The sequence below is a fragment of the Elgaria multicarinata genome, chromosome 3, assembly GCF_023053635.1.
Source record: "Elgaria multicarinata webbii isolate HBS135686 ecotype San Diego chromosome 3, rElgMul1.1.pri, whole genome shotgun sequence".
Classification (NCBI taxonomy): Eukaryota; Metazoa; Chordata; class Lepidosauria; order Squamata; family Anguidae; genus Elgaria; species Elgaria multicarinata.
In genome coordinates, this window is record NC_086173.1 from 164410224 (window position 1) to 164432198 (window position 21975).

Below are 21975 nucleotides of genomic sequence, written 5' to 3' on the forward strand. Positions count from 1 at the left end.
CGAGCAATGTTGGGGTTATTTATTTTTTTATTTACATTTATATCCTGCCCTTTTCTCTCCAAGGAATCCAAGGTGGCGTGCATAATCCCACTCTCCATTTTATCCTGTCAACAATTTTGCTGTGAGGTGGGCTGGACTAGAAGCCTGTGGCTGGCCCCAAATCACCCAGTGGGTTTCCGTAGCAGAACAGGGACTAGAAGCCGGATCTCAGCCCAACACTTTAGCCACTGTACCACACTGGCTATATCAGCTAGTTGAGAATAAAAATGCCCATATCGTACGGCCTTTATACAACCCTATGGTGCGACCACACTTAGAATACTGTGTTGAGTTCTGGTCACCGGTATAAAAAAGATACGGTAGACAGAGCTGGAAAAAGTGCAGAAAAGGGCAACATGGGTGGGAGGGTTGTGTTTCACCCGTGTCCTGCGTATGGGTGGTCTGGTGGGCCACTGTGTGAACAGAGTGCTGGACTAGATGGACCCTTTCTCTGACCCAGCCGGGCTCCTCTTATGTTCTTATGGCATCAAAAGAGTTAAACGTCAGCGTAGACCTGGACAGGATTGCATTACTGGCCACGTTAATCGGAGCACACGAGCCACGTTAATCGGAGCACACGAGCCCCGTGCCAATCCAGCGGCCACTTCCGCTCCACTCGAGCCTGTCATTTTTTGTAAACCCACAGCTTTGCATACTCGCTTCCGTGACGAAATGGTATTTCATTTCGTCTGTCTGTCTATCTGAATGTTTGGTTGTGGCAATACTAGCCAGGGCTGATGGGAGTTGCAGTTCACCATTTCCAGAGGTGCTTTTCTCCCTCAGCCTCTCCCCTGGTTTCCACATGTAGGAGGGTTTCAACAGTCTAAGATGTCCTGCATTCAATCCAGCATCCGGAATGGTCCCCAAGACCAATGTGAGGAGAGTTCCCCCACCTTGAAGTCCTGCTCCACACACCTGAGATGTCTAATGTGCATAAAAATCCAAAATATGTCGAAAGGATTCTTCCCAACACCTTTCTCTCCTTCGCAGGTGAAGAAATGCCGGTAACACCTCACAAGTCATCTCTTATTCATGGTGGAGGAGAAATGGGTCCTGAGCGACCAGATCAGGTAGGGGAAGAAATCAATGAGGGGATGGACAGGGGGCGGCCTGGGTGCCTCTCTCCCTTGCACTCCTCCCAGGGCCCGAAAGAATTTCTTGCTTTCTCTTTGGTTTTGTCAAAGATGCCAACTTCAAAAGCTCTCGGTAATGACAAGGGAGGATAGAGGCCCTGGGGTAAAATGATAGTGGTGAAGGTCCGGGTTTACATGCATCTCCAGGTAGTATAGCTAGGAAAGGAGTTGCCAGTCAGTGTTGACAATACTGGGCTAGAGGGATCCATAGCCTTTGGAGGATACTGATCACCTAGACGCCTTCTAGTCTGGGTTTCAACTAGGGGTGTCTCTCTAGACGCCCTATTTACCCTGAGAGGGCTGCACAGTAGTGCTAAGTTTGTTATATGATGCAGTCACCAATTCACAGCCACCATTGAGCTTTCCCCTCAAGCTGTGAATTTAGAAAGTCAAGGATTTAGACCAGTGGTTCCCAAACTTTTTCAGGTAACCGCCCCTTGGTTCCACAAACTCATGCCCAGTGCCCCCTACCCTACACTATAAAAGTCATTATTCAGAATTGCGGTTTTCAACGACCCACTAAGGAAGATAATAATAATAAAATTCAAAACAGTAACAATTTATTGAATATTTATTCAAGATCTAATTACATCTTTTCCCTCCCTCCCTCCCTCAGCAAGCCTGGGGCGGGTGCTTCCCATTTAAAGGGGCCGCGCTCCTTTGGATCCTGCTGGTCTGGGGCCCGGGCTGAGCAGTGGTGGTGGCAGCCGGGTGCAGGAGCTGAGCCGAGAATGAAAAGGGGCGCACTGCACACGGCCCCTTTAAATGGGAGGCACCTGCCAAAGGCTTGCCAAGGGAGGGAAAAGAGAGCGAACGCCTCTGTTTTGCAGCCAGCGTGGCAGGGCACACCAAGCAGGGTGTCTTCATTAGCGTTTTGGTGCTTTTGAAACATTTCAATTCACCGTTAAAAGGACTCTTCTTTAACGGTATTAATACATGTGTGGATTCTTCCCCTATATGGCTTGGGACCAAACTACCTTCTTCCATAAAAATGTCCCTGGGTTTTAAGACCTTCTGGAGAGGCGCTTCTCAGAAAAGACCACCGCGAGCACCCCCTTTGCCTCTTAGCGCCCCCCTGCCGCTCCCTTGCCTCTTAACGCCCCCCTATGCAATCCCACTGCCCACCGCCCACTTTGGGAACCACTGATTTAGACCAATGTCATTGATTTGATGCGAGGTCATGTCGTTCCACCTTCTGCTTACGGTGACGTCTCTTTGGCATTAAGTTAGGGTGGATCGGGACCATTGGGAGACTGGAGAGGCTGGGCAGAGTGCAGGGGGTGGGCCTGATGAGCTGCATGGCCATGGGGAAGAACACGGCCCCTCCCGCCATGGGGATTAGCTTTCTCCCCACAAAAGCTGCAATCCTCCAGGGTTTTAAGTGAATGCCGGAATGGGGCAGCAGCACCATGAAGATACCCCCACAGGTCATGGGACCGAAGCACACTTGGTTGCTCCCTCTGAAAGATTGGGTTCGTAGTCGGGGGCTACTCCAAGACCCATCATGGTCACTGGCGGCGCAAGTGACTGCAGTGGCTCTGAGTGGCTTTTCCCAGCTTCTAGAAGAATCGCAACATTGTCTGTGAGTAGAAACCGTAAGATTTTCTTTCTCCTCCTGCTCCAGGGTTTAGTGCTCTTCAAAGAGGTGGCCGTGTATTTCACCAAGGAGGAGTGGTCTCTGCTGGATCCGAGCCAAAGGACTCTGCACGAACAAGTTATGATGGAGAATTTTGCAAACGTGGCATATTTGGGTAAGCTCTGCTTTTTCCATGGGTTGAGAAAACCAGAATGTTTACAAAGGATAAAAAATGTTTAGCACATCTTAATAACTGTGGCATGATTGAACACCCTTCAGACTCCTATGCCAGTCTAGCAGGATTGTGGGCTCTGTTCTACAGGTTGGGAGGGGGGGTGAGATGGCATCACAGGTTTTGTGTTGTTTTTCTCTGTTCTGTCACAAGGAATTAATTTTGTTCCTTGATTTGAGACTCCTGTTTTCTTTCTGTAGAGACCTGTGATGTGCCAGGGATCAAGGCAGAAGAAGGACAGGGAGTATTCTTAGAAAGAGCGAGTCCTGAAGAACGAAAAGAGCAGAGAAATCTAAATACTCATTTGAAAATCCACACAGGAGAGAAGCAACTGAAATGCTCAAAGTGCAGTAAAAGTTTTTATGATAAAGCTACCCTCAGAGAACATCTAAGAATCCACGCAGAGAAGAAACCATTTATGAGTCTGGAGTGCAGAAAGGCCTTCAGTTGGTGTGATGAACTTTCTTTACATCAAAGGAATTATACAGATGAGAAGGCCTTTAAATTCCTGAAGTGTGGAAAGGCAGTTTCTTCGAATTCTGCTCTTACTGTACATCAAATAATTTACACTGGGGAGAAGCCGTTCAAATGCCTGGAGTGTGGAAAGAGCTTCACTCAGAGTATACAACTTACAGAACATCAACATATCCACGCAGGAGAGAATCCATTTAAATGCCTGGTGTGTGGAAAAGCAGTTTCTTCAAAATCTGCTCTTAATGCACATCAAAGGATACACACAGGGGAGAAGCCATTTAAATGCTTGGAGTGTGGAAAGAGCTTCACTCAGAATGGACAATTGACAGAACATCTACGTATCCACACAGGGGAAAAGCCATTTAAATGCTTGGAGTGTGGAAAGGCCTTCTCTAAGATGAGTTCACTTACTTCACATCAAAGAGTTCACACAGGTGAGAAGCCATTTAAATGCCTGGAGTGTGGAAAGACGTTCGGTTGGAATCATGGTCTTACTGCACATCAAAGTATACACACAGGGGAGAAGCCATTTAAATGCTTGCAGTGTGGAAAGGGATTCACTTGGCATCATGGTCTTACTGCACATCAAAGGATACACACTGGGGATAAGCAATTTAAATGCCTGGAGTGTGGAAAGGGATTCACTCAGAGTGGACAACTTACTGCACATCAAAGGATACACACTGGGGATAAGCAATTTAAATGCTTGGACTGTGGAAAGGCCTTTGGTCGGCGCGATAAACTTACTGAACATCAAAGAATCCACACAGGAGAGAAGCCGTTTAACTGTCTGGAGTGTGGAAAGGCCTTCCGGCAGAGTTATAAACTTTATAGACATCAAAGAATACACACAGGGGTGAAGCCATTTCAGTGCCTGGAGTGTGGAAAGCTTTTCACTCAGTGTGGACAATTGACAGAACATCAGCGTATCCACACAGGGGAAAAGCCATTAAAATGTCTGGAATGTGGAAAGGCTTTCCGTTGCAGTGCTTCACTTAGCTCTCATCGGAGAATCCACACAGGGGAGAAGCCATTTAAATGCTTCGAGTGTGGAAAGAGCTTTACTCAGAGTGGAAAACTTACTACACATCAAAGAATTCACACAGGGGTGAAGCCATTTAAATGCCTGGAGTGTGGAAAGAGCTTCACTCAGAGTGGACAACTTATTTCACATCAAACAATTCACACTGGGGAGAAGCGATTTAAATGTCTGCAGTGTGGAAAAAGCTTCACTCAGAGTGGACAACTTACTGGACATCAAAGAAGTCACACAGGAGAGAAGCCATTTAAATGTCTGGAGTGTGGGAAGGCATTCATTTGGAATAATTCTCTAACTGAACATCAAAGGATACACACTGGGGATAAGCGATTTAAATGCTTTGAGTGTGGAAAGTGCTTCACTCACAGTGGACAACTTACTAAACATCAAAGAATTCACACTGGGTGATCCATGCTCCGATAACCTCTCGTTTGGATTACTGCAATGCGTTATTCGTGGGCCTGCCTTTGAAAATGGTCTGGAAACTTCAACTGGTACAAAACAGGGCAGCACGGTTACTAACAGGGACTGGCCAACGAGACCACATCACGCCAGTCCTTTTTCTTCGTGGTCCTGCGCCGGGCCAGCTCCGGAAACTTCACTAGCTGAAAACATTTTTAGTCGGGAACCCCTTCCCCACCGTTCACTGAGCATGCTCAGGAGTTCCCACCCTATCTCCTCAGTTAAGAGCATCCAGTATTTGAAGATCGGAATGACCCATGGTTAGAGTCAGGGTCCGAGGACGCTGGGGGGACATAGGCTGAGGAGTCTCCGCAATGAGTGGCTGCACTGATTGCTTTGGAGAATCCGTGGCTTCTAGAGCATTTTTCCTCAGAATCGCCATTACGCGTTTAGCCCTCAGAAGGCTTAAGTGACAGGTCTCGATGATGCGAGCCTCTCCCAAACAAATCGAGAGAATATCTGTCTGTTGGGGGAGCTTGCTGACACATCTTCAGAAAAAAGGCCTTAACAGCCATGAGAGCCCTCCCTAATGCGATCCCAGATCGCTGGAGGGGGAAATAGCAATAATAAATTAAGACTTTGGTGGGAGATCCCGGGCATGTCGGTATGGAGACATCGATCAGTACCGATGTCTGTCGGTACCGACTGGCGGAGGTGGCCCCTCTCGGTATCGAGGGGAAGCGGGGCCCCGGTTCGCCATTGCATAGTCCAAAGAGGAGTCTCTTATTTCACCCTCTGAAACAGATGCCATTAAGGCGGGGTCCTCCACTGGTACTGTAACTATTTGGAAGGGTGATGGTACCGGGGAGTCCAGAGCTTCCTCAGCTTGCGGTGTTGGCGAGGTCAATACCGGCGGTGACAACGGTGTTGCCCGTCTCGGTATCGAATAGGACTTCGGTAGCGATTGCCTCGGTATCGGGCTTTTTGGTATCGGAGGGGGCCTTTGTTACTGTAGTAGACTTCGGTAGCGAAGTTCTCGGTATCGACGAAGCTGGATTGGCTAATTTTGTCTTTGCATATTTAGCCTTCAGTTGCTCTTTTTCTTTTGAGGTTCTTAATAACTGTTTTAATAACTGTGGTGTGATTGAACACCCTTCAGACTCCTATGCCAGTCTGGCAGGATTGTGGGCTCTGTTCTACAGATTGGGAGCGGGGTGGGATGGCATCACAGGTTTTGTATTGCTTTTCTCTGTTCTGTCACAAGGAATTAATTTTGTTCCTTGATTTGAGACTCCCGTTTTCTTTCTGTAGAGACCTGTGATGTGCCAGGGATCAAGGCAGAAGGGCAGGGAGTATTCTTAGAAAGAACGAGTCCTGAAGAACGAAAAGAGCAGAGAAATCTAAATACTCATTTGAAAATCCACACAGGAGAGAAGCAACTGAAATGCTCAAAGTGCAGTAAAAGTTTCTATGATAAAGCTACCCTCAGAGAACATCTGAGAATCCATGCAGAGAAGAAACCATTTACGAGTCTGGAGTGCAGAAAGGCCTTCAGTTGGTGTGATGAACTTTCTTCACATCAAAGGAATTACACAGATGAGAAGCCCTTTAAATGCCTGAAGTGTGGAAAGGCAGTTTCTTCGAATTCTGCTCTTACTGCACATCAAAGCATACACACAGGGGAGAAGTCATTTAAATGCCTGGAGTGTGGAAAGGCCTTCCGACGGAGTGATATGCTTTATACACATCAAAGAATTCACACAGGAGAGAAGCCATTTAAATGCTTGGAGTGTGGAAAGAGTTTCACTCAGAGTGCACAACTTACTTCACATCAAAGAGTTCACACAAGTGAGAAGCCATTTAAATGCCTGGAGTGTGGGAAGGCATTCACTTCGAATAATTCTCTAACTGAACATCAAAGGATACAAACAGGGGAGAAGACATTTAAATGTCTGGAGTGTGGAAAGGCCTTCCGTCATCTCTATTTTCTTTTACAAACATATTCAATAAAGCTAACTCTGGTGTTTTACAAATCTCTTGATAGGTAATTTCCCCCCTATTGCTTGAATGATCTTATCCCAAAATTTCCGGACCTTCCTACATTCCCAACACATGAATTTGGGTTCCATTTCTTTTACATCCTCTCCAACACAGTGGTGATAATTTCACATTCATTTTTGCCAAATTCACCATTGTCAAATACCACGTCTGAATTCATTTTACTGCACCTTCTTTTATTTTTGTGGATATTATTTCAAAGGGAAACCTATCAAAAATGTTTTCCCCATTTTCCATCCTCTACAACCTCTTCAATGTCTCTTTCCATATCTTTTTTATTGTTACTTTCTCTTCATCTCCTGCTTTATTAAGATTCTATATATTTGTGTTATTATACACAGTCCTTGTTCTGGGGACCAATCACATGGCAGTAGCTGCGATACGACATGTTTCAAGTTGGGGAAAGTCAGTTTTGCTGTTTGTTCTGAAACTGAAGCGCAATTGGAGATTGTGTGAATATTTGAAGTATTGCTCAAATTAAAAGTGTACGTCCGTACATCATAAATAGAGCAACAGCACAAAAGAAAAGAGTTGATTGGACACCCAGGAAAAGAAGCAGGATGGTTGCATTGCGTGAATCAGGTCTTTTAATTGATATATAAAACAGTTGAATTTCGTGAAACAGAACGTTTTCTATATATAAGCATGCAAGGTTCAAAACATGAAAATTTCAAACCGTGTCCACAATTTTGGCCACCACTGTATTAAAAACATGTTTGTTTGTTTGAAGAACTAACAGGTTAAAAAGCGGGGGGGGGGGGATCCAATACGTTAACACAGGTCCAGTATAATTCCCAAAGCCTGCTGAAACAAAAAAAGTTTTGCCTGCCTCTGAAACTGTAGCACAGAGGGAGCCAGCCGGGAAGAGAGTTCCAGAGCTTTGGAGCAGCCACCGAGAAGGCCCTCTCCAGCGTACCTAGGATGTTGGTGGGAGTGAGGGAAAGGCCTCTCCAGAAGATCTCAGAGCACGTCGGGCAGGCTCATATGGGAGAATACGGTCTTTCAGATAACCTGGACAAAGACTATTGCAGTTTGTGTCCATTTTGGGGGTTGGGTTCGGTTCTTGTATTTTATGATATATTTTCTTCAGTTGCAGCACCAACACATCCACATATGCTTTATAAAATTCACATGTAAACCTGGTGATTTCTTGTTTTTTAGCTCTTTTGTCTTCTAGCTCAGCTTCTAAATACTGTTTCTGTTCTTCTTTTAATGGGGATATTTTTGCTTTACCCTGATATTCCTGAATCTGTTTTACTTCTGTCTCTTTTCCTTCATGAAGACCTTTGAAATATTTTTGTAATATTCCTCCCATTTCCTTTTGATCATATTTCTTAGCGCTCTGTTTTGTTTTTAAGGCTAAAATTCTGTTCCTAACCCTCTTTTTTTAACTATATGCTAACAATTTTGAGCTTTTGCCCATAAACTCATAGTACCTTTGCTTAACATATAGCATATTCCTAGCGTTATTTATTTCTAATACTTCTTTTGCCTTCCTCAGATTTGCCTTTTCCCCCCCAATCCCTGCAGTGTACTTCTACTGCTCCGTTAATCTGTTGATTTCTGGATCCGATGTCTCCTTCTCTTTATCCTTTTTCTTTATTATGCTTAATTCTTTTATACATACTCCCCTTATTGTTGCTTTGCTCATTTCCCTTCTGATTGTTTCTGTTGTTTCCTTCAAAATATCTTTCTATATTCATTTTTATTTTTTCTTTAAACATCCTCCTTGGTTAATAATATGGGGTTCAATCTCCATATATAATTATTTTTCTTTTTTCGTCTCTCTCTGCATATGCTTTAATTTGGGCATGGTCTGTTATTTTTACTTGCCCAATTTCCTTTTGTTGTTGTTGTTCTTCATAAGAAAGAGTTTCTGTCACTAGAATTGTGTCCATCATACTAAAGTGTTTGTATAGTGTGTAAGTAATCATTAAGCTTTATTTCAATCCATGTATTATAAAAATCATTTTTTTAAATATACTTTTCTACCCTGCTTTGTAGTTGTCCTTTGTAATTTCACTCCTTGGTCTTGACCCCTGTAAATTCTAATTCAAATCTCCTACAATACTTTTTTTCCAGATTTTTAAAATCTGTTAATTTTTGGACAGAATCTTCTGTAGGAAATTTAATTGGTTTGTATTAGGGATGTATACTGATGCCCATGTTATTAAGTCTTTTTAATGTGAAGTTTAGGGGGGGGGGAGGCAACCCCATCAAAGACCAGTAAGCTTCCATCTATAGTAGTTGGTTTCCCAACCCACAGTGCCTCCATCTTGTCTGGATTAAGTTTCGTCTTGTTCACCCTCACCCATCCCAAAACAACCTGCGGACACTGGCTCCAGAGTTCCCCAGCCTCCCTGGGATATGCAGCTGGGAACGAGAGGTAGAGCTGAGCATCACCTGCATTTTGAGCTCCATCAGATGGGGGGATGTCACTTTTCTGCCCCCGCTGTCGTTTCTGGTTACTTCCTCTTTTGAAAGAGGAAGTAAACAACGTGCCCGTTCAGTCGGCCATTCTGATCATGCTGCTTCTGCACACAGGCTGAGATAGCGGCAAGTTCTGCTTTAAAAGTATATTGGACTTAATGAGGTGTTTTTTGTCACATGAGGAAGGCCAGAAGGGGCGTGAGGCAGACAACGTCATGATAGGGACCCACCAAAATTCATGAGTATTCTGTAATGAACGTGCAATAAATCGCTCATCTGATGGAGGTCACTAATGACACTTTGCCCCAAACCTCCTGATGACTCCCCCTCCCCCAGCAGTTTCATGTAGATGTTAAAAAGCTTGGGGGACGAGATAGAACCTTGCGGCACCCCACAAGCTAACGGCGTGGGGTAGAATTAGAAGTCCTCCAGCACCACTTTCTGAGACTCCTCCTCCAGAAAGGGCCAGAACTGCTATAAAACCAGGCCTCCCAAGCCCAATCCAGACCAAAGATCCAGAAGGATACAACAGTCAATGGTATTGAAAGCTGCTGAGAGGTCCAAAAGCACCAGTAGGATTGTACCAGTCAGCTTCATGGGATGGTCCTATGTTCTTGTATTAAGGCAGAGGGAGAAAAATGTCTCCAGCTTGTTGGGGAAATCAAAATGGTTGGTCTGTTTATCTATGCCCACCAGTATAAGAAAATAAACTGCTTTGGCCTTTTCATTATAAATTATAAAATTTGTGCGTTTAGTGTAACTAACATATATTAAGAATGCAAACATTTTCACAAACTAGTGGTCCACGTTGAAATCCATGTCACAGGACTGTGTTTCAGCAGAAACAGGTTGGAGTGAGATATTTTTGAAGCCAGCTAACTGCAAAAGGAAACAGATGCAAGCCTTTAGTGATTGCAACACCCATCGATGTATTGTTTTCCTAGTCTTTGAACTTCTTGCACTTTGCACGTGCATAAATGCCTTCTCTATCATTGGTTATTGTATTGCAAAACTGTATTATGATGGGTGGGAAGGTTCTGCGGTTGTATCTAAGGGGAACAGACCCTATAAATATGTTTGCCTTTCCTGAAATTACTGGGCAGTCCATCAGATCCTCTAGGGGTTGCCACCTTGCAGCACTGCAGGCTGCTCGTAATGAAACTTCCAAGATGAGAGAAATTGTGTCTTGAGAGTCTTTGACTGCCACTCAGCAAACCAAGGGAACCCGCCCTTTTGGGATCCTCCACACTATCTACATTCTCCACACTGTGCATAATTTCGTACACCTCTATCACGTCTCCCCTGAGCCTCCTTTTTTCCAAGCTAAACAATCCCAGCTGTTGTAACCTTCCCTCGTAGCGGAGATGCTCCAGCCCCTTGGTCATTTTAGTTGCCCTTTCCTGCACTTTTTACAGCTTTATGATATTTTTTTTAGGTGTGATGACCAGAGCTGTACATTGTATCCCCTAATTCATAGAATAACATTCGGAACAGAATGGATGGCCTGGAACGGCCACTTCCGAATGATTGTAATCAACCAAGCCCACCCGTCACAGGGCAGGGATGCAATAAGCGGCTGGGTGAGGGAATAGCACCAATGGAAGTTGGAGAGAAAGGAGAGACAAACTGGTGCTGTGGCTGATATACAATGAACGTTTTATTGTTTCCAAATTTAAAATGGTTCAATGTTTCAGATTCAAAGGAATCCTTCCTCAGGAGCTAAAACAAACAAATTGCAAAACCAATATTTAGTATAAAAGAATGAGGACAACACCCATACAAATACGATAGAAATTCACGATAAAACAATGCAATTTCTTGTTCTAACAGCCAATTTTTAGGCATATCTCACTGCCCTAACTCCTACTGAGTTACTTCTTAATTAAAAACTTAAATTGCCATGCACATATATTTAAACCAACCTGTAATGAACAAGAAGGGAGGAAACTTGAGTGGCAAACCGCACCCATACAAAGGTAATAAGCACCAAAACGTCCATGAAGACCACGTTCCAATACCCTTTCCGGGCTATAGTCCATTTTTCGCAAAAGAGGCCGGAACACATTACTAGATGGGAAAGATATAATACCCTCTGAAACTTCCATGAAAGCCAGGTTCCGACGCCCGTTCCGGGGCATAGTTCATATTCCCAAAATAAGCTGGAAAAGGAAATTATGGGTGAGCAAAATGAGGCACAATCTGTTGTTGGGAAATTGCCCAGCATGGCAACTTCTCTGTGCATGAAGGCAATTGAATAAACCACATTCATTGTACTAAATGGAACAGTTCATAAACTTTCACAGAATTCGAAACGAGGATCTGCAAAGACAGTTTCCTATAGAAGTGTGTAGTTGAGATGTGGTGTGGTGTAGTCTAGTGCTTAAAATATCAAATTAGGATGTGTGTGTTGGGGGGGACCCCATTCCATTATGAAACTTGCAGTGACATGTTCCCATTCACATCTCTCAGCCTAACCTATCCCACAGGGTAGTTGCAATGACAAAATTGGGGGAAGACCATTATAGTTAGTTAGCCATGAGTTTCTGGGAAGTAGATGAGATAGAAGTGTTCTGCCAAAATAGCCCAGGTCAAAGGGGTAGAAAAAAGGGGATCTTTAATGTAATGAAACAACTCCTTACACATTTCAGCTCTCAGGTCCTTCGTCAGCATTCTTCGTTCGAATGCAATGGATATGATTTACTGCTATTCTAGCACAGCTGGGTTTAATCCAATTGTTGTCTGCCCTGAATGTAAGCCTATGCGGCAGGGTTTTGCTATTTTATTGTTTTACTCTGTACAGCACCATGTACATTGATGGTGCTATATAAATTAATAATAATAATAATAAAGGCAGATAACAAAGGTTTAAAATAAACATTAGTTCCGATCCAGATTGGGATTACTCCGGGAGACAAAATGTTAATGTCCCCATTCCACAATCTTGATCGATACCACCACCATCCCGTCCAAACATGGAATTTATTTTTAAAAGCCAATTACGCAATTGCTAATTGGATGTTTATTGTCTTGTCTATCTCAGCCCTGTGTGGATAAGAGGGAGCGAAGCGGACCAATTCTTTGACCCAGTATATAACCCATTGTCATCAGCAATGTTCTGAAGCTTTCCTTACTCTTATTCTCACAGAGAAGTTGCCATTCCAGGCAATTCCCCAACAATAGATTGTGCCTCATTTTACTCACCCATCATTTTCTTTTCCAACTAGTTTTGTGGAATACGGACTATGGCCCGGAACGAGTAACGGAACAGTTTCAGTGGAAGTTTTGGAGCTTCTTATATCTGTCACAACTACTAATGTGTGACTTGGAAGTCGCCGTTCCGGGCTGTTTTGCAGAATACGGATTATGGCCGGGAGTGGGTTTCGGAACGTGGTTTTCTGACTCCTCTATACTTTTACGTCTAGGTTTCCTTGCCGTTTGCTCTCTGCTTGGCCATCGGCGTGGTTTACACCCGCGTGTTCCTACTCGCCCCTTCAGTGCCCGCGAGGACGGGGCGTGAGCGGTGGAGGCTGCGTGGAAGGGGCAGGTGAGGAGAGGACTGCGAGCCTTCGGGGACACCTGGGCGGCTGCCTTGGAAGGGAAAGGCGGGATGGGGCTCTGCTTTCCCGGTCGGAGAGGCGAGTCCAGGCGGACAGAGGGAGGGGAGGGGAGGGGAGGGGAGGGGAGGGGGCATTGCCTGCCTGCGCGCTCCCCGCGCTCTCTGCACTCTTGGCGGTTGTTACTGGGTCTCATGGTTGAGCCGAGCGCCTGACTGGGTCGGGAAAGCCGGCGGACCCCTCCCCCCCTCCCCCCCCCCCCGGCCTGCTCGGACGCCTGGGTTGCGAGCGCTGTCCAGGGCTCGGCCGCCGCTCGCAGGAGCCCCCTGCAAAATGGTGCATTTTCCCTTTATCCCGCTTCGGTAGCGGCAGCCGTTGTGGTTGGGAAAGGAGAGAAGGCGCGGTTTCCGGAGCCTCTGAAGTGCAGGCGAGGGCAGGCTGTGGTAGCCGGAGCGGGCAGGGGGGAGAGAGAGAAAGAGAAGCGCCCCCTTTCCGCGCTGCCCCCAAGTGCTTCTCCTGCCCCACTGACTCCGGCGCTCCCTGCGCTCCCCTCCCTCCCCCCCACATTCTTCCCTGCAAGCGCTCCCAGGCGGGTCCGGTGCCAGACTCTTTTGCGCCCTAGGCAAGGTGAGCTACTTTCACCGCGCCCCCCCCCCCCCAAAGACTGGGAAAACTTTTCCAAAGACTGGGAAAGCTTTGATTTTCCCAGTCTCATCCACCTGTATTTCTGTGCAGGGATAAGTATTTTTAACATACCTCCTTTTCTGTTTCTTCTGTTCTCTTTTGAACAATTGCTATATTCCAGTCGTGGGAGTCATGAATGAGGTCCCTTCCTGCCATGCCGCCATCTTCTCCCAGGGCTCAGCTTCCTTGGCTGGTTTCTGGCGAGTTCCTCCCAGATGCCTTTGAGCCAAGAAGGAGGAAGACTGCACTGCAGGCCTGGCATACTGGGAGGTGTGTAATACTGGCTTGCAGAGTGGCTGGTTTTAAATAAAGCACGGGTTAGTAAACCAGGTCACTATGTGCGAACCCGGTTACTATCTCTCAGTCCTAAATCAGCTCCCATTTTCCTGGTCTCCTTCTACCTGACTTTCTCCAACTGCCACGAACCCTGATCACCGAACCCTGATCACCGTTCCGTTCTAGCCTCAGGTATCAATCATTCCTCCATTTCAATGGTCTAGTTCGGCTTTTACATAAAAATCATAACCTTTATACAGTAATTCTTGCATCGTTCTTGGAATGTTGTGGTTTAGTTATAACACAGGAGGGGGAGGGGGAGAAACGCAGCATTAAAAAATCTCATCAAATTAAAAGGCCTTGGATTTTTTACCATTTCAATCTTTTTATTATTTCCAAACAGCAGTAAATAAAAAACACTAAAAAACAAAATATAAAACATATAAAGACACACCCACAAAAATGAGATAAAACAAAATCTAACAAACAAAAAATGTTCTTCCAATATTCTCCTCAGCAAAAATATATAACAATGTTGTTGTTATTATTATTTTTCTTTATCACTGTCAAATCCAAATCTCTAATTTTTCTCAAAACGTTCCCATTCAGTTATCAATCTTACAGTCGATTTTCCCCTCATTATTGCTGTCAGTTTCGCCATCTCCGCTAGCTCAAACATCTTCATTGGCCATTCGTCTGTTGTGGGCACTATTTTGCCCTTCCATCTTTGTGCATATAGCAGTCTTGCAGCTGTCATCATATATAAGAATATAGTCCCATGATTCTTTTACATCTGCTCATCCATAAATCCCAAAAGAAAGTTTTCCGGTTTCAATTGGATATTAATTTTTAGGGTTTTTTGAATTACAGAATGGATTTGTATCCAGAAAGTCTTTGCTTTTTTGCAGGTCCACCATGCAGGTAGAATGTCCCTTCCTGCTGCATTTCCAGCACAGTCCTGATGCCCCTTTATACATTTTGGCCAATTTTGCTGGTGGCATATGCCACCTATACAACATTCTGTAAACATCTTCTTTAAGACTGGTACTTATCGTAAATTTTAGCCCTCTTGTCCACATATTTTCCCATTGTGCCATTGGTATACTATGTCCCATATTCTGGCCCCATTTTATCATACATTCTTTCACTTGTTCTTCCTCCATCTCAAACCTCAATAAGAGTTTATAAATTTTAGCAATAACATGTTCGTCGTTCGTACATAATGCCCTTTCAAATTCTGACTTTGTTGTTTCAAAACCACAGACTTTTTAAATCAATTTTAAACCTTTCCGACATTTGCATATATTCAAACCATTGACATGGGTACCCTTCTTTTGTCAGCCCTTCTCTTGACTTTAATTTATAATCCCCTTGCCGTGGTTCTAAAATATCACGGTATGTCCACCAATTGCAACTGCCTGTCCTCTCCCTTCTTTGGTATGCTTCCTGCACTGATATCCATAATGGCATTTTTTGACATAGTCTGGGCTTATATTTATTCCATATTTTCAGGATAGCACGCCGTATATAATGGTTGTTGAACTCTACATTAACTTTAACTTTCTCATACCATATATAACCATGCCACCCAGATCTCAAGTCATGTCCCTCTAAATCCAATATTCTTTTATTTTTCAACAGTATCCAATCTTTCCTCCATACCAAGCCACATGCAGCAAAGTATAATTTTAGATTTGGCAAACCTAGACCCCCCTTTCTTTTGCATCCTGTAATAATTTATATTTAATTCTTGTTTAAATGGTAACTCCGAATTTACTATAGTTATTGTCTGAAACAAGAAACAACATTCTTGGTAACACATTCATCTCAATAGTTGCAATTCTACCCAGCACTGATAATTGTATTTTATACCATTCAATTAAATCTTTTTTGATTTCATTCCACACCTGAACATAGTTATTATAGAACAACATACAGTTATTATTTGTTAACATTATTCCTAAGTACTTTACCTTCTTTTCAATCTTAAACCCTGTCTTTTCTATTAGTTTTGATTGGTCTTGGGAGTTCAATTTTTTTGTTAATATCTTTGTCTTCTGTTTATTAACCTTAAAGCCTGCTTCTACACCAAATTCTTTTAGTTTATGCATCAGGATTTCTATTCCCTTTAATGGGTCTTCCAAAGAGAGTACCAGACCCTCTGCGAACGCTCTCAATTTATATGATTCTTTTTTAATCTTTATCACTCCAATTTTTTCATCTTGTCTTATATCCCTGTTCAGTATTTCCAAAACGATGATAAATAACAGGGGTGACAATGGGCAGCCTTGCCTTGTTCCTCTCTGTACTTCGCATGGTTTTGATAGTTCCCCATTAATAATTATTTGTGCCTTTTGTGAAGAATAAATCAATTTAATCCATTTCATGAAGGGCCTGAAGGGAGAGTGCCGGGGGCCGGCTGCTTAAGTCACTAGGCACCATCAGGAGTGGAAGAGAAGGAGGGCACAGCTCTCGGCCTGTCGCCAACAGCTAAGACCAAGCTAACCGTCAATTAGCCGGCCAGCTCCCTCAAGTCCTACCTATGAGCACCGACTGCACAGTGCAGTGTGGACTGGGTTGGCCAGACTTCACTTTCCGGGAGCTTCAGCAGCGGGATTCCCATTGGCCAAATCGGGCACCGCAACAGAAGGCATGCTGGGAGTTGTAGTTCTTGTTTTCTGTGGGGACAAGGAAAATCATAGGGACAGCTTGGCCAAGCATTGAAGGAGAGAGAGAGAGAGAGGGAAGAAACTAATTTAATTTGTTTTAAGATTACATCACAGTCCTAGGAATGGCCTACCTTGCAGGGGTGTTGTGAGGTTCAGAGAGGAAAGAAAGGAAGTAGCACCAGCCTACTACTTAAAGATTATTACCTCGCAGACATATATCTTAGGGGCCTCGAGCAATGTTGGGTTTATTTATTTATTTATTTACAGCTATATGCTGCCTTTTTCTCTCCAAGGAACCCAAGGCGGCGTGCATAATCCCCCTCTCCATTTTATCCGGACAACAACAATGCTGTGAGGTGGGCTGGACTAGAAGCCTGTGGCTGGCCCCAAATCACCGAGTGGGTTTCCGTAGCAGAACAGGGACTAGAAGCCGGATCTCAGCCCAACACTTTAGCCACTGTACCACACTGGCTATATCAGCTAGTTGAGAATAAAAATGCCCATATCGTACGGCCTTTATACAACTCTATGGTGCGACCACACTTAGAATACTGTGTTGAGTTCTGGTCACCGGACCTAAAAAAGATACGGTAGACAGAGCTGGAAAAAGTGCAGAAAAGGGCAACATGGGTGGGAGCGTTGTGTTTCACTCGTGTCCTGCGTATGGGTGGTCTGGTGGGCCACTGTGTGAACAGAGTTCTGGACTAGATGGACCCTTTCTCTGACCCAGCCGGGCTCCCCTTATGTTCTTATGGCATCAAAAGAGGTAAACGTCGGTGTAGACCTGGACAGGATTGCATTACTGGCCACGTTAATCGGAGCACACGAGCCACGTGCCAATCCAGTGGCCACTTCCGCTCCTCTCTAGCCTGTCGTTTTTTGTAAACCCACAGCTTTGCATACTCGCTTCCGTGACAAAATGGTATTTTATTTTATTGTCTGTCTATTTATCTGAATGTTTGGTTGTGGCAATTCTGGCCAGGGCTGATGGGAGTTGCAGTTCACCATTTCCAGAGGTGCTTTTCCCTCTCAGCCTCTCCCCTGGTTTCCACATGTAGGAGGGTTCAGCCATCTAAGATGTCCTGCCTGCAGTCCAGCATCCGGAATGGTCCCCAAGACCAAAGTGAGGAGAGTTCCCTCACCCTGAAGTCCTGCTCCACACACCTGAGATGTCTAATGTGCCTAAAAATCCAAAATATGTCGAAAGGATTCTTCCCAACACCTTTCTCTCCTTCGCAGGTGAAGAAATGCCGGTAATACCTCACAAGTCAACTCTTCTTCGTGGTGGAGGAGAAATGGGTCCTGTGCGACCATATCAGGTAGGGGGTGAAACCAATGAGGGGACGGACAGGGGGCGGCCTGGGTGCCTCTATCCCTTGCATTCCTCCCAGGGCCCGAAAGAATTTCTTGCTTTCTCTTTGGTTTTGTCAAAGATGCCAACTTCAAAAGCTCTCGGTACTGACAAGGGAGGATAGAGGCCCTGGGGTAAAATGATAGTGGCGAAGGCCCTGGTTTAATGCATCTCCAGGTAGTAAGGCTAGGAAAGGAGTTGCCAGTCAGTGTTGACAATACTGGGCTAGAGGGATCCATAGCCTTTGGAGGATACTGATCACCTAGACACCTTCTAGTCTGGGTTTCAACTAGGGGTGTCTCTCTAGACGCCCTATTTACCCTGAGAGGGCTGCACAGTAGTGCTAAGTTTGTTATATGATGCAGTCACCAATTCACAGCCACCATGGAGCTTTCCCCTCAAGCTGTGAATTTAGAAAGTCAAGGATTTAGACCAGTGGTTCCCAAACTTTTTCAGGTCACCGCCCCCTTGGTTCCTCAAACTCCCTACCCTACACTATAAAAGTCATTATTCAGAATCACGGTTTTCAACGACCCACTAAGGAAGATAATAATAATAAAATTCAAAACAGTAACAATTTATTGAATATTTATTCAAAATCTAATTAAATCTTTTCCCTCCCTCCCTCGGAAGCCTGGGGCGGGTGCTTCCCATTTAAAGGGGCTGCGCTCCTTTGTATCCTGCTGGTCTGGGCGCCCGGGCTGAGCAGTGGCGGTGGCAGCCGGGTGCAGGAGCTGAGCTGAGAATGAAAAAGGGGCCGCACTGCACACGGCCCCTTTAAATGGGAGGCACCTGCCACTGGCTTGCCAAGGGAGGGAAAAGAGAGCGAACGCCTCTGTTTTGCAGCCAGCGTGGCAGGGCCCACCAAGCAGGGTCTCTTCATTAGTGTTTTGGTGCTTTTGAAACATTTCAATTCACCGTTAAAAGGACTCTTCTTTAACGGTATTAATACATGTGTGGATTCTTCCCCTATATGGCTTGGGACCAAACTACCTTCTTCCATAAAAATGTCCCTGGGTTTTAAGACCTTCTGGAGAGGCGCTTCTCAGAAAAGACCACCGCGAGCACCCCCTTTGCCTCTTAGCGCCCCCCTGCCGCTCCCTTGCCTCTTAACGCCCCCCTATGCAATCCCACTGCCCACCGCCCACTTTGGGAACCACTGATTTAGACCAATGTCATTGATTTGATGCGAGGTCATGTCGTTCCACCTTCTGCTTACGGTGACGTCTCTTTGGCATTAAGTTGGGGTGGATCGGGACCATTGGGAGACTGGAGAGGCTGGGCAGAGTGCAGGGGGTGGGCCTGATGAGCTGCATGGCCATGGGGAAAACACGGCCCCTCCCGCCATGGGGATTAGCTTTCTCCCCACAAAAGCTGCAATCCTCCAGGGTTTTAAGTGAATGCCGGAATGGGGCAGCAGCACCATGAAGATACCCCCACAGGTCATGGGACCGAAGCACACTTGGTTGCTCCCTCTGAAAGATTGGGTTCGTAGTCGGGGCCTACTCCAAGACCCATCATGGTCACTGGCGGCGCAAGTGACTGCAGTGGCTCTGAGTGGCTTTTCCCAGCTTCAAGAAGAATCGCAACATTGTCTGTGAGTAGAAACCGTATGATTTTCGTTCTCCTCCTGCTCCAGGGCTTGGTGCTCTTCAAAGAGGTGGCCGTGTATTTCACCAAGGAGGAGTGGTCTCTGCTGGATCCGAGCCAAAGGACTCTGCACGAGCGAGTTATGATGGAGAACTTTGCAAACGTGGCATATTTGGGTACGCTCCGCTTTTTCCATGGGTTGAGAAAACCAGAATGTTTACAAAGGATAAAAAATGTTTAGCACATCTTAATAACTGTGGCGTGATTGAACACCCTTCAGACTCCTATGCCAGTCTAGCAGGATTGTGGGCTCTGTTCTACAGGTTGGGAGGGGGGGTGAGATGGCATCACAGGTTTTGTGTTGATTTTCTCTGTTCTGTCACAAGGAATTAATTTTATTCCTTGATTTGAGACTCCCGTTTTCTTTCTGTAGAGACCTGTGATGTGCCAGGGATCAAGGCAGAAGAAGGACAGGGAGTATTCTTAGAAAGAGCAAGTCTTGAAGAACGAAAAGAGCAGAGAAATCTAAATACTCATTTGAAAATCCACACAGGAGAGAAGCAACTGAAATGCTCAAAGTGCAGTAAAAGTTTCTATGATAAAGCTACCCTCAGAGAACATCTGAGAATCCACACAGAGAAGAAACCATTTACGAGTCTGGAGTGCAGAAAGGCCTTCAGTTGGTGTGATGATCTTTCTTCACATCAAAGGAATTACGCAGATGAGAAGCCCTTTAAATTCCTGAAGTGTGGAAAGGCAGTTTCTTCGAATTCTGCTCTTACTGTACATCAAAGAATTTACACTGGGGAGGAACCGTTCAAATGCCTGGAGTGTGGAAAGAGCTTCACTCAGAGTATACAACTTACAGAACATCAACATATCCACGCAGGAGAGAATCCATTTAAATGCCTGGTGTGTGGAAAGGCAGTTTCTTCAAATTCTGCTCTTACTGCACATCAAAGAATTCACACTGGGGAGAAGCCATTTAAATGCCTGGAGTGTGGAAAGGCAGTTTCTTCGAATTCTGCTCTTACTGCACATCAAAGGATACACACGGGGGAGAAGCCATTTAAATGCCTGGAGTGTGGAAAGGGATTCACTTGGAATCATGGTCTTACTGCACATCAAAGGATACACACCGGGGAGAAACCATTTAAATGCCTGGAGTGTGGAAAGGCAATTTCTTCCAATTCTGCTCTTACTGCACATCAAAGAATTCACACTGGGGAGAAGCCATTTAAATGCCTGGAGTGTGGAAAGGCAGTTTCTTCGAATTCTGCTCTTACTGCACATCAAAGGATACACACAGGTGAGAAGCCATTTAAATGCCTGGAGTGTGGAATGGCAGTTTCTTCAAATTCTGCTCTTACTGCACATCAAAGGATACACACGGGAGAGAAGCCATTTAAATGCCTGGAGTGTGGAAAGGGATTCACTTGGCATCATGGTCTTACTGCACATCAAAGGATACACACCGGGGAGAAACCATTTAAATGCCTGGAGTGTGGAAAGGCACTTTCTTCAAATTCTGCTCTTACTTCACATCAAAGGATACACACGGGGGAGAAGCCATTTAAATGCCTGGAGTGTGGAAAGGGATTCACTTGGCATCATGGTCTTACTGCACATCAAAGGATACACACCGGGGAGAAACCATTTAAATGCCTGGAGTGTGGAAAGGGATTCACTTGGAATCATGGTCTTACTGTACATCAAAGGATACACACTGGGGTTAAGCCATTTAAATGCCTGGAGTGTGGAAAGGCCTATTCTCGGAGCAATAAACTTACTGAACATCAAAGAATCCACACAGGAGAGAAGCCGTTTAAATGCCTGGAGTGTGGGAAGGCCTTCCGTCGGAGTGATAAACTTTATACACATCAAAGAATACACACAGGGGTGAAGCCATTTAAATGCCTGGAGTGTGGAAAGAGCTTCACTCTGAGTGGACAACTTATTTCACATCAAAGCCTTCACACTGGGGAGAAGCGATTTAAATGTCTGCAGTGTGGAAAAAGCTTCACTCAGAGTGGACAACTTACTGGACATCAAAGAAGTCACACAGGAGAGAAGCCATTTAAATGCCTGGAGTGTGGGAAGGCATTTACTTGGAATAATTCTCTAACTATACATCAAAGGATACACACTAGGGATAAGCGATTTAAATGCTCTGAGTGTGGAAAGTGCTTCATTCACAGTGGACAACTTACTAAACATCAAAGAATCCACACTGGGTGACCCATGCTTTGATAACTTCTCGTTTGGATTACTGCAATGCCTTTGAAAACGGTCTGGAAACTTCAACTGGTACAAAACAGGGCAGCACGGTTACTAACATTGACTGGCCAACGAGACCACATCACGCCAGTCCTTTTCCAGCTTCATTGGCTGCCAGTCCAGGTCCAGGCCCGATTCAAAGTGCTGGTATTAACATTTAAAGCCCCAAACGGCTTGGGACCAGGCTATCT

General features: G+C 45.0%; 1 pseudogene; it reads left to right on the forward strand.

Moving 5' to 3' along the window:
- The first annotated feature begins 867 nt into the window (after positions 1 to 867).
- LOC134395733 (zinc finger protein 208-like) lies at positions 868 to 21757 on the forward strand (annotated as a pseudogene).
- The last annotated feature ends 218 nt before the right edge of the window (positions 21758 to 21975 follow it).